The sequence below is a fragment of the Coenobita brevimanus genome, chromosome 70 (genome assembly GCF_032717465.1).
Source record: "Coenobita brevimanus isolate Jiangsu-jjx chromosome 70, ASM3271746v2, whole genome shotgun sequence".
Classification (NCBI taxonomy): domain Eukaryota; kingdom Metazoa; phylum Arthropoda; class Malacostraca; order Decapoda; family Coenobitidae; genus Coenobita; species Coenobita brevimanus.
In genome coordinates this window covers 25,434,874-25,448,126 of record NC_137023.1, presented here as the reverse complement: position 1 = coordinate 25,448,126, position 13,253 = coordinate 25,434,874, and positions in this window count along the sequence as shown.

Sequence of the window (13,253 nt, the reverse complement as noted above, 5' to 3'; positions counted from 1 at the left end):
CGGTTTGCAGAAGACAACACATGCGCTTCGACTGGTCACTCCTAGGCTGCACAATATATTTTAATTGTAACAGTAACAAATTATATAAAAAAAATGTTCTTACCATAGGGTTAATGAGGAGTGTTCCTACCACAGGTGTCCCCTAAACTGGGAAAAAAAAATACTGTCAGCCAGTATCAAAAATGTTAAGTTATAGGCGTCCACACATCAAGTTTGGTAAATGTTTCAGTGAAAAAGCTTCCTAATGTTTTTAAGGTTTTAAGCGTTGTGCGTACAGTACCTCTTTTTACCAGTAACAGTATCAAAGATATTTAATATTAGTGTTTAACCTGGCGTCTTTTTTTTTTTTTTTTTCAGTAATATGGTGGCGAATTCTGAGACCTCACACGAGATTTCTCGACAATGGTCACAGCAAATTTTCACCCACTCTGTTAGTGCTGCATCCTGCACGACTAGGTCAACATAGTCACACACACACACATACACACACACACACACACACACACACACACACACACACACACACACACACACACACACACACACATTAAATCTATATCTATCTATCTGTCTATCTATCTATCTGTCTATCTATCTATCTAACTATCTATCTATCTATGTATTACCAGAGGCCTCAATCCCGTACCACCAACAAATCGCCTCCACGTCGCCCTGTCCCCCGCCATTTCACTGCCCTGCTACCAGTTCACACCTCCCTCTCTCATATACCTCTCCACCCCATCCCTCCATCTCATCCTCGGCCTCTCACTCCCTCTCCCCCCCTCCACCTCACTCACATACACTCTCCTCGTCAGTTTCTCACCCTCCATCCTCTCCACATGGCCAAACCACCTCAGTGTGTTCCTCCTAATGCTTCCTATCACATCCACATCCACACCACAACGCTCCTTTATATCCTCATTTGTCAGCCTGTCTCTCCATGTGACTCCACAGGCTTCTCTTAAATAACTCATTTCCATTGCTCTCACTCCTGACTTGTGTCCTTCAAACAACGTCCAAGCTTCACTCCCATAAGTTAGAGTTGGTATCACAATACTGTCATGTAGTAACTTTTTCACTTCCATGCTCACTTCCCAGTTTCTTATCACTGTTTTCAAGGAAGCAGCAACCTTTCTCCCCTGCTGTACCCTTTCAAGCACTTCACCCACCAAACTTCCATCCTTACTCATCACCCTACCCAAGTACTTAAACGTACTCACATTTTCCATTTCCTCACTATCCAACCTCACTGTACACATTCACTGACTTCACCTCTCTCAAAGACCATCACTTTACTCTTCCTTGCATTCACCTTTAGATTCCGTTTCTTACACACTCTCTCAAACTCATCCACCAAGCCTTGCAGCTCCCCTTCGTCTCCACTCAACAACACAGTATCATCTGCAAACAGTACAGGGAGTTTCCAAACACTACCCTCTCTCACCAGGGCCACTCCAACATCCACTGATCTACCTTGTACCTCTTTTATTACCCCATCCATGTATAGATTGAACAACCATGGAGACATGACACATCCCTGTTTCAACCCAACCTTGAAAGAGAAAAATTCATTGTATATCTATCTATCTATCTATCTATCTATCCAGATAGATAGATATGTGTGTGTGTGTGTGTGTGTGTGTGTGTGTGTGTGTGTGTGTGTGTGTGTATCACCATGTATAGATTGAACAACCATGGAGACATGACACATCCCTGTTTCAACCCAACCTTGAAAGAGAAAAATTCATTGTATATCTATCTATCTATCTATCTATCTATCCAGATAGATAGATATGTGTGTGTGTGTGTGTGTGTGTGTGTGTGTGTGTATATCACCATGTTGCACTTTATGGTTTTCGCTCAGTGTGGCAGTGTGGTTAATAACACACAGAAGAACGTGTCTAGTTCATAGCGACATGTGGGTAGAGTGGGTGGGTGGGTGAGCTCTGCGTAGTGCAAATTATAAAAATATAAAGTATTTGATGTGTTTTCTTTCCCAGCTCCTTTATCCTTCAACGATCATCATGGTTTAGATGTTTTGTTAGGAAATTTGAAAAAAAAAAAAAAATTGCTCTGTTCTCCTTGAGGGTAGGATTGTTTAAACCATACACCCACAGTAATCCCGCCAGCCTCACATGATTCCTCTTAAAATAGGTGTGTACGAGGTTTAAATTCCGTGGGAGGGAAAATTCCATTGGAATCGCCTTAACTCTCTTCTATAGGGTTGGTGCATTAGAGTTTTCTTTCTTTTTATTCAAGCCTACACTAAGACATCTGGTTAACCGAGAGAGACCCTAGCAGTCAAAGAGAATTAACATTATTACCTACAGTTTTTCAGTTTCTATTACTGTTATGTGCACCGAAGAATTATAAGAGAAAAAATTCTCTTGTCAAGAGAAATCCTGACAGTCACAGAATTAAATCACACTGCACAACGTCTAAATTATAAGACATGAAGACATGTCCGTCTGTGTCGGAATCATGCTTTGCCGCGATATTCAGCCATGTTAAGTACTGTACTTTTCTGGTATACCTAATTTACTCTTACCTTTGCCAGGATTGGGAGATTATCTGTACGCTGCAATATAGCGTGTTGGTAAAAGTGAAGATTTAAAAATTGCCGGCACTTACGGTACCATTCTGATTAGCCAAGGAAGCGTCGGAAAACTTCTTGTGTGATTTATTTTGTCTCTTAGACGTTAATGTGCTTTACTGATTAAGACAGCGTCGGTATTATTTTTGATTAACTTACATGCAGTTCAAACCATCACACCGGTGACATAATTATTCCTTTGTACTATAGACTACCTGTATACTCAGCATACTAAAGATTTTTCAGACTGAATGGAATACATACAGCACTTATCAACCCATTTGCCATTAGGGGTAACCCTTAGTTGAATAATATCGTTTGGCAGTAGCAAGAATTAATGAACAAGACCATAGGGCCCAAGATTTCAGGGCCCTAAAATCGCCCTTCGCTAATGTCGCTAAAGTTTACGGGTATGAAGCAGAAGCTTCGGGGTTAAAGTCATTAAAGTCTTCGGGACTAAAGAACCACGGTACCGAAAATCGTTGGTGAGGGACGGACGAAGATTACAACTCCTACTGACGCTACCCCATTATAAAATATGTCATAGTAGAGAGATGGTTAGGTAAACTGTGCAAAAATATACCACTAAACATAAGATGCTGCGAAGCTTCTGACGGCAACTAGATAACAGTCTTAAAACGTTCTTGGGCACTCAGTGTCGCCCTTAAGTAAGAATCCACACAGGGAACACAATTCTAGGCTCCAGGCGACAGGCGCTCATGACGTGTCTCTTAACAGCGAAAACACAGTCCTCAGGGCGCAGGGAACGTCTGATGAGCAGCGGGAGAGTAAGACGGAGGGGGGAAGTACGCGAGGAAACTGGGAGAGACACCACCAAGGACGGCACGGAGAAGGGGCATAAGGTATAAGGGAATGAGAGAGAGAGAGAGAGAGAGAGAGAGAGAGAGAGAGAGAGAGAGAGAGAGAGAGAGAGAGAGAGAGAGAGCTGCAAGGGAGTGCGCTGGAAAAAGGGAACAAAGAGCATGATATCAGGTGCGGGGTACGGGGACGATGAGACTGGAGGAGAGGCAGTGAGAGAAGGTAAGGAAAAGAGGTGGAGATGAGCGGGAAGGTAATGAAATCTAAAAAGAGAGAGAGAGAGAGCGATGCGGGAATGGCAAGGGCCGTAAAGTGAAAAGACAGATAAATTTACAATCGGCGTGTGTTGGCAACGCACAACTAATTAGTACCGAATGGTCCTCTCTTCGTGTGACTTTTTTTTTTCTATTTTTTCTGCCGTATGTCAGTGGATAACATGCTGTACCAGCCGCAAGTGCCCTGTAACCAGGACAAGATTAAGGGTATGTGACCCACCTACGGTCGTCGTTTCACCGCCAGGTTTGTTCGATGCATCCTCACAGAAATGAGCACCGTGTTCTTTCTTCCTTTAGCCTGAATGGTCGAAATGCAGTGGATCCAACAATCTTATCCAAGATCATAACATAATGAAATCGGGTTTATGCACATATGTAGCGGAGACCCAAAGACTGAACTGCCAACAGAATTCACCATTGCCATCGAGATCAAAAATAACTCGCCAGCCAAGATCGCTAACAAATACCAGTTTTTGATATAAAAGAAATGTTTTTTACTTCAAAGTTTTTTAAATTGATTCCACCGGGGACTGAGATACAACCAACATGACGCGTGGAAGAGCAGGCAACAGTTTCGCCACAACAACATTCCACTGAAAACAGCAGTATACGGAAGACCATCAAGAAAGAAATGTTGCAGTGAAGCTTCCATCAAAAATGAGAACTTTGGAACATGTATGTCCGTGTCGGAGAGGAGTATATTGCAAGGGATACCATTACTGTCTCTAAAGTCAAGTAAAACTGAGTTGCCTACCACTGTCATAAATTTGTAGCCATATCTAATGTGTAATATATATATATATATATATATATATATATATATATATATATATATATATATATATATATATATATATATATATACCAAGGCTGGTTCCCCCAAAGAAAGGGAGCTAGCAGAAACAGGAGCACACACTCCCAATTTACTCATCCACACACACATTTATTCATATCTTAGCCCCAAGGGGAGAAGGGACAGATCCTCACCGCATCACACCGCACAAGGGTCAGCTGCACAGTGCAATCAACGACATCCGCAGCAGAGCCCGACAGCAAAGCTGGTTTACCCCTGCCACATCAAAATGGATCCATCCCCTTTTCTGCACCCGACCTAATCAGCGAATCAGACCTAATGCAGGAGAGTATCTCCTCAGGGCCCCGTCATCATTTATTCATTCACAATTTCTCTCCAATCATTCCTATCACGCGCAGCCACTCTTCCTTGCTCAGCAGACATCCCTCTTGCATTTAAAGCTCTCCTCACACTGTCCATCCATCCTATTCGTGGTCTTCCTCTCAGCCATACACCTCTCATATCCGATCCAGTTGTCTTTTTCACCAATCTCTCTTCATCCATTCTCTTCATATGCCCAAACCATCACAACACTCTCTGCTCAACTCAATCAGACATCTCACGCATAACTCAAGTTCACCTTCTCACTTCATCATTTCTCACTCGATCCATACGCGTCACTCCACACATACTCCTCAGACACCTCATCTCCATTACATTCAAACTTTTCCTCTCTGCTACACCCATATTCCATGTTTCAGCCCCAAATAATGCAGTCGGTACCACTACACCCGCATACAGCCTTTTCTTTACATCCATTCTAAGCGAACGACATTTAAACACTTTTTATTTTCCTCCCACCACCTATCCTTTCATTTATTCTAAACTTCACTTCTACATCTATTCTTCCATCCTCAGTAACATGTGACCCTGTATACTTAAAACACTCTACCTCCTGAAGCAACTCACCATTCAAAACTATATTAATCCATCTACAATCTACCAACCTCATACACTTCATCACTTTACTCACATTCTCATTTACTCTCAATTTCCTCCTTCACACACCCTTCCTAAGTCCTCTGCCGACTGTCTCAGTCTCTCCTCCGATTCAGCCACCAGTGCAGTATCATCCGCAAACTGCAGCTGATTCAGATTCCATTCTCTACCATCAGCATTCACCAGTCTCACACCTCCACCTGATGCTCTTGCATTCACCTCCTTTGCAACACCATTCATATAAATATTAATCAACTAAGGCGACATCACACATTCCTGCCGCAGCCCCACTCTCACGGGAAACCAATCGCTCACAGTATTTCCCACTCTTACACAGGCTCTACTATTTACATAAAAAACTTTTCATTCCTTTTAACAATCCACCATCTTGTCCTACAGTCTCAAAACAGTCCACAAAGCCCCCCCCCCCCCATCAATTCTATCATACGCTTTCTCCAAATCCATTGAACGCCCAGAACACATCTTTACCTTTTGCTAAAAACTTTTCACACACCTGCCTCACAGCAAACACCTGATCCACGCATCCCCTCCTTCTCCCAAAGCCATACTGCTCATCACCAATCACTTCCTCTGTACCCTCTCTAACTCTCTTAAGTAACACACTACCAGACAAATTACCTACAACACTCAACAGACGTGTACCCCTAAAGCTAGTTTATTAATACTTATCACCATTACCTTTATACAATGGGACCACACAAACACTTGTCCAATCAATCGGCACCATACCGCTCACAAAACACACATTCAGCAATCTTACTAACCAGTCAACAATAGCAGCTCCACCACCTTTCAGGCATTCCTCAGCACACCCATCCATCCCCGCAGCTTTCCCTGCTTTCATCTCCTTTACTGCCTCCTGCATTTCCTTCATCGTGATCAAAGAATGATTCAACTCTCCCAACACATTATATTCCTTGCAGCCTTCCATCTGCCACAATCTCAGCCTCCCTTTCCTCCTTTACATTTAACAGTCTTCAAAATATTCCGTCCATCTCTTCCTTACTGCATCCATCTCAGTTAACATCCTTCCATCATCTGCTTTTACTCGCTCTTCCTTCCCAGACTCTCCCTTTCGAACCCTTTTCACCTCCTTCTAAAATATTTTTTTATTCTGACAGCTGAAAAGTCACATTATCGTGACCATGAAATTGGACACAAAATTTCTCAGTCAATCGCCTACCCTACCTCTTATCTGCTGCCACTTTAGCATCACGCACAGCCCTTCTCTCCCTATTCGTCTTCTCCTTATACCTCTCATATGACAGCTCATCCTTCCTCTAAAACCACAATTCATATGCACGTCTCTTTTCAGCCACAGCCATACTTCCTCACATTCACTTCCCTTTCTTACACCACCACTCACTCGTCTCACACCACACACCTCTTCCGCATGCCTCATCATAGCACTTTCAAACAATTGCGATTCCTCCTCCACAATGCCATTTTTCCATATCTTTCGCTGCCTTACACTCATCTTTCAACTTCTCATGACACTCTATCATTTTCTCTCTTTTGTCCAACTCACTTTCAAAACCTCCCTGCCACACCTAACTCACCTAGCTCTCACCCACTTCATACCTACTCACAACTTTTCCTCCACCAGGTAGTGGTCATATAAATCTCCACCCTCCCCTCTCAGAACTCTCACAACTCGTGAGTGTATATATATATATATATATATATATATATATATATATATATATATATATATATATATATATATATATATATATATATATATATATATATATATATATATTGTTACGGAACAGAGAAAACTGTCCCGCAAAGTTCCAGGTTCAAAACAAAAGAGTTAGGTAAAATTACAAGTTAAAGTTTTATGCTCAAACTAACAACTAAACATTCAGGACTCATAAGGATAATGTAATAGCAAAAACAGGTTAAATATATGGTTAACTGCAATAGCCGCTATTAACACGAAATTAGCAAGAGTAAATTTATCTAAGTCAGCCCTGATAACATGAGAAAACCGGATAATGCTCAGTTAATGCAAGATATATTATTTCAGATACAAAATATAATTAATAATGGCTGACAATTATGAACTTTACATGAATCACAAAAACCTTACCAGGCCTACGAATTAACACCTTATGCTATACAGTACAAGAAAAAATGTAATAACACTTATACTCAAATTACACAGCAGCTAGATGGTTGGAGACTTCCTGAGCACTCACAAAAATAACAGCTGTACAGGGGAGGACAGAGATGTGAATAAAATGAGTAGATCTAAGTGGCAATTAATGCAGAGACTGAGCTCATTATTTAGGGGCCGGCAGAGCTTGATACAACTTGTAAGAAGGACGCGCAAATGAAGCCATAGGGGACAAAGAGTTGACACTCCTGCTCTAAACAACAGAAAGAACGACTTACTCTACTATAAGGGAGGAGGGGGGGAGTGAGGTAGAACACGCACTATGGAAGCCACGAGGCGAATCATGATCAAACATGCAGCATACTGTACGTTAGAATTATACAAAGGATGATGAAATCATACGCTATGTAACAATATATATATATATATATATATATATATATATATATATATATATATATATATATATATATATATATATATACAAAAATCATTAAAGACCAAGGCATAGCCATTGTTCACTATTTTTCTGTTGATCTTTTCGAGTTTTCTTACACATTGTTTTACACTATGATTCAGGTTGTAGATAATATGTCCAAAATCCATGTCTTTTATCCATACACTTTTAACTGTAGCTCATACTTGACTTCACCTAAAGGGTTTGTCTCTTTTATCCATACTCTTGTGACTCTACACTTTTATTAGTCGTTGTTGTACATTTCAGTATATATATTGTATAGGTTTATGTTGTATATGTCATGTTTTATAGTGTATTGTATCTATGTTACAGTCGCTCATGATGTGTAAGGATACACGAAACGTCCTACGAAAATGAAAATAAATAATAAAATATAGTTACGACATGGATTTTGGACATATTATCTACAACCTGAATCATAGTGTAAAACAATGTGTAAGAAAACTCGAAAAGATCAACAGAAAAATAGTGAACAATGGCTACGCCTTGGTCTTTAATGATTTTTGTATAAAAGAAAACATTCTGCCTAAATATACTAATATATATATATATATATATATATATATATATATATATATATATATATATATATCTTGCCAGACGCCTCAATCCCGTTTGGGGTGGCCACAAACAAATCGCCTCCAAGTCGCCCTGTCCCCCGCCATTTCACTCCCCTGCTCCCAACTCACCCCCCCTCTCTCATATACCTCTCCACCCCATCCCTCCATCTCATCCTCGGCCTCCCCCTCCCTCTTTCCCCCTCCACCTCACTCACATACACTCTCTTCGTCAGTCTTTCACCCTCCATCCTCTCCACATGGCCAAACCACATCAGTGTGTTCCTCATAACGCTTCCTATCACATCCACATCAACACCACAACGCTCCTTTATATACTCATTCGTCAGTCTGTCTCTCCATGTGACTCCACAGGCTCCTCTTAAATAACTCATTTCCACGGCTCTCACTCTTGACTTGTGTCCTTCCAACAACGTCCAAGCTTCACTTCCGCACGTTAGAGTTGGTATCACAATACTGTCATGTAGTAACTTTTTCACTTCCATGCTCACTTCCCTGTTTCTTATCACTGCTTTCAAAGAACCAGCAACCTTTCTACCCTGCTGCACCCTTTCAAGCACTTCACCCTCCAAACCTCCATCCTTACTCATCACACTAGCCAAGTACTTAAACGTACTCACATTTTCCAATTCCTCACCATCCAACCTTCCTGTACATTCACTGACTTCACCTCTCTCAAAGACCATCACTTTACTCTTCCTTACATTCATGTTTAGATTCCGTTTCTTACACACTCTCTCAAACTCATCCACCAAGCCTTGCAGCTCCACTTCGTCTTCACTCAACAACACAGTATCATCTGCAAACAACAGTACAGGGAGTTTCCAAACACTATCCTCTCTCACCAGGGCCACTCCAACATCCACTACCCTACCTTGTACCTCTTTTATTACCCCATCCATGTACAGATTGAACAACCATGAAGACATGACACATCCCTGTTTCAACCCAACTTTCAAAGAGAAAAATTCACTTAGTTCACCATCCATACACACTGCAGCCTTCCCACCATCGTACATACTCTTCACAGCATTCAACAACTTCCCATCTACTCCATATATTCTTAACACTTTCCACAATCCTAGTCTATCCACCCTGTCATATGCTTTCTCCAAATCCATGAAAGCCGCATACAACTTCTTTCCCTTTTTTAGAAACTTTTCCACTAAATATCTAAGAATGAATATCTGATCTACACAACCTCTTCCCTTCCTAAAGCCTCCCTGTTCTTCTCCAACTAATTTCTCTGTTCTTTCTCTAACTCTGTCAATAAGTATCCTACCATACACTTTTCCCATTATACTAAGAAGACAAATGCCCCTATGATTACCACACACTTCTTTTTCCCCTTTTCCTTTGTACAAGGGAATAATTATACCTGACTTCCAATCCTCCGGGACTCTACCTTCCTCCCAGGCCAATCTGCACATCTTCCACATCCATTCTACTACTATCTCTCCCCCGTGCTTCAGCATTTCACCACACACTCCATCAATTCCTGGGGCTTTCCCTAATTTAACTTTCTTCATTGCTTCCACAACTTCTATCCTACTGATTTCTTCCTGTCTTCTCACCTCCCTCCTTCTCCCAGCCATTCCCCAGCCACTTATACTCGCATTACTTCCATCCTCCACGTTCAACAATTCCTTAAAGTGTTCTCTCCATCTGCTCACTTTTTCTCCCTTCTCCACTAGTAATCTACCATTTTTATCTTTCACTCCCCTGCTAACTTCACTTCCACCCTGTCTTACTCTTTTCACCTCTTTCCAGAACATTTTCTTACAGTCCCTCCACTTTACACTCAAATTCCTTCCAAATTCCTCATCCACTGTCATCTTACTCTCTCTTTCTAATCTTTTCACCTCTCTCTTTCTTTCTACATATAACTCTCTCTTCCGCCTCTCAACTTCTTCCACGCCCCTATTTCTCATCCATTCATTGTATGCTTTCTTCTTTTGTGCCACAGCCCGTTTCACCTCTTCAGTCCACCACGCTGTTCCTTGCACCCCCCTCCGTCTTCTCTTCCTTCCACACACCACATCACATGCTGCACATATTTCTTCTGTAAATATTCTACACACACCTTCCACGTCCCCCATCTGCTCCAACTCATATTTGCCCAATCGTTCCTCCACTTCTCTCTTATACTCTGCCTTTTTCTCATCCTCTTGTAACCTTTCCACTCTCCTTGCAACTACTCCTTCCTCTCGTCTTTCCCTTCTTCTATTCCTCCATCTTACTTGAACTTTAATTCTGGCCACCACCAAGTAGTGGTCAGAAAGTCTACTCCCCCAACCTCTATAAACTCTTGCATCCAATATACATCTTCGCATCCTTTCATCCACACACACATAATCAATCACTGCCTTCCTTTCACTCAGTTCACCACCCTTCTCATCACTCGCCATGTATACCTGTGGATCATTTTATGCCTGAAAAGGGTATTGGCTATCACCAACCCCCTCCCAGCACAAATGTCCACTAACGCACTCCCATTCTCATCTATCTCAGCAGGCACACCCCACTCACCAACTATATATATATATATATATATATATATATATATATATAGATATATATAGATAAATATATATATATATATATATATATATATATATATATATAGATAGATAGATAGATAGATAGATAAATAAATAGATAGATAGATCGATAGATAGATAGATAGATAGACAGATGTTGCTGGTTCCTTGAGAGCAGTGATAAGAAGCAGGGAAGTGAGCATGGGAGTGAAAAAGTTACTACATGACAGTATTGTGATACCAACTCTAACGTATGGAAGTGAAGCTTGGACGTTGCTGGAAGGACACAAGTCAAGAGTGAGAGCAGTGGAAATGAGTTATTTAAGAGGAGCCTGTGGAGTCACACGGAGAGACAGACTGACGAATGAGGATATAAAGGAGCGTTGAGGTGTGGATGTGGATGTGATGGGAAGCGTTAGGAGGAATACACTGAGGTTGTTTGGCCATGTGGAGAGGATGGAGGGTGAAAGACTGACGAAGAGAGTGTATGTGAGTGAGGTGGAAGGGGGAAGAGGGAGGGGGAGGCCGAGGATGAGATGGAGGGATGGGGTGGAGAGGTATATGAGAGAGGGGGGTGTGAGTTGGGAGCGGGGAAGTGAAATGGCGGGGGACAGGCCGACGTGGAGGCGATTTGTTTGCGGCCACCCCGAACGGGACTGAAGCGTCTAGCAATAGATTTATAGATAGATAGATAATCCATTCCTTTTTTTTTTTTTTTTTTTTTTTGCTCATTAGGCTCATAGGGGCCCTTTGTCTTTGACTGACGCTGCTGCTGTGAGCAGGGCAATAGGCAAGATGCAGTTGGGGAAGGCGGCAGGTGTGACTGCTGAAATTCTAAAAGTCTCAGGAGGTATATAAGCAGGGTTAGTTACTGATCTGATCAATACAATCATATATGAGTGTGTTGTCCAAGACGACTGATTTAGGAGAAGAGCGATGCTCTGGAAAAAGGTAATGACTGACTTAGGAGAAGAGTGATGGTCTGGAAATAGGAAATTGTAGAGGCATTATATTTTTGGACCAGATAATGAAGGTAATCTAGAGTTATGCAAGGCACCATTTAAAAAAAAGAGTGAATACTGTTGAGACGCAGTTTGAGTTTGTGATAGGAAAAGGGACACTGATGCCATATTCATTGTTCGATAGTTGCAGTATATATTTATAGGAAAGAAAAGGGATCTGTACTTTGTTTGGTCGATTTGGAGAAGGACTTTGGCAAAGTCCTTAGGGAAGTGGGGAAGCGGGCGATGAGAAAGCTTAGGATCAAGGAGTGGCTGGTGAGAGTGGCTATGGCTATGTAAGAAGGTGCTCCCATCCAAGTAAGAGTGAATGGAGATTTCAGTGATGAATTTTCCATGAAAGCCAGTCGGCATCAGGGGCCAGTCTTTAGCCCCTTATTGTTTATACTGGTGCTTGATGCCCTCTCACGTAACTTCAGAAATGGACTTCCGTTGGAGGTGTTGTAAGCCGATGATTCGGTGTTGATTGCAGAGAATGAAAGGGAGGCGAAGGAAAGATTTAGGAAGTGGAGAGATGGTATGGGGCACAAGGGCTTGAGAGTAAATGAAGATAAAACAAAGGTGATGGTATGTAGGGTCGGTGGCGGTACTGACAAAGAAGAGTGGCCATGTACGGTTTGCCATAAGGGAATGGGAAGTAAGTTTATCTTGTGCAGTGTTTGCAATAAGCAGTTGCATAAGAGATGTAGTGGTATTAGTGGTAGACTGCGAGATAATGCTGATTTCATGTGTATATGTGTTGGAGAAAGCATGTGGAGATTGTCAGGAGTGAAAGGACTGTTCTTGCTGGTGAGTCTCTTGAATGTGTAGAGGAGTTTTGTTACTTGGGAGTCATGTTACTTGCTGGAGGTGGGGCTGTGTGGCTAGAGTGAGGAGTGGTGAAGTTCAGGGAGCTGTTGCCTCTCCTGACATTGAGAAGACTCTCCCTCCGTACTAAGGGACCTTTGTATGCTACATGTGTTAGGAGTGTAATGCTGTACGGTAGTGAGACCTGGGCGGTAAAGGAAGGGGTTATT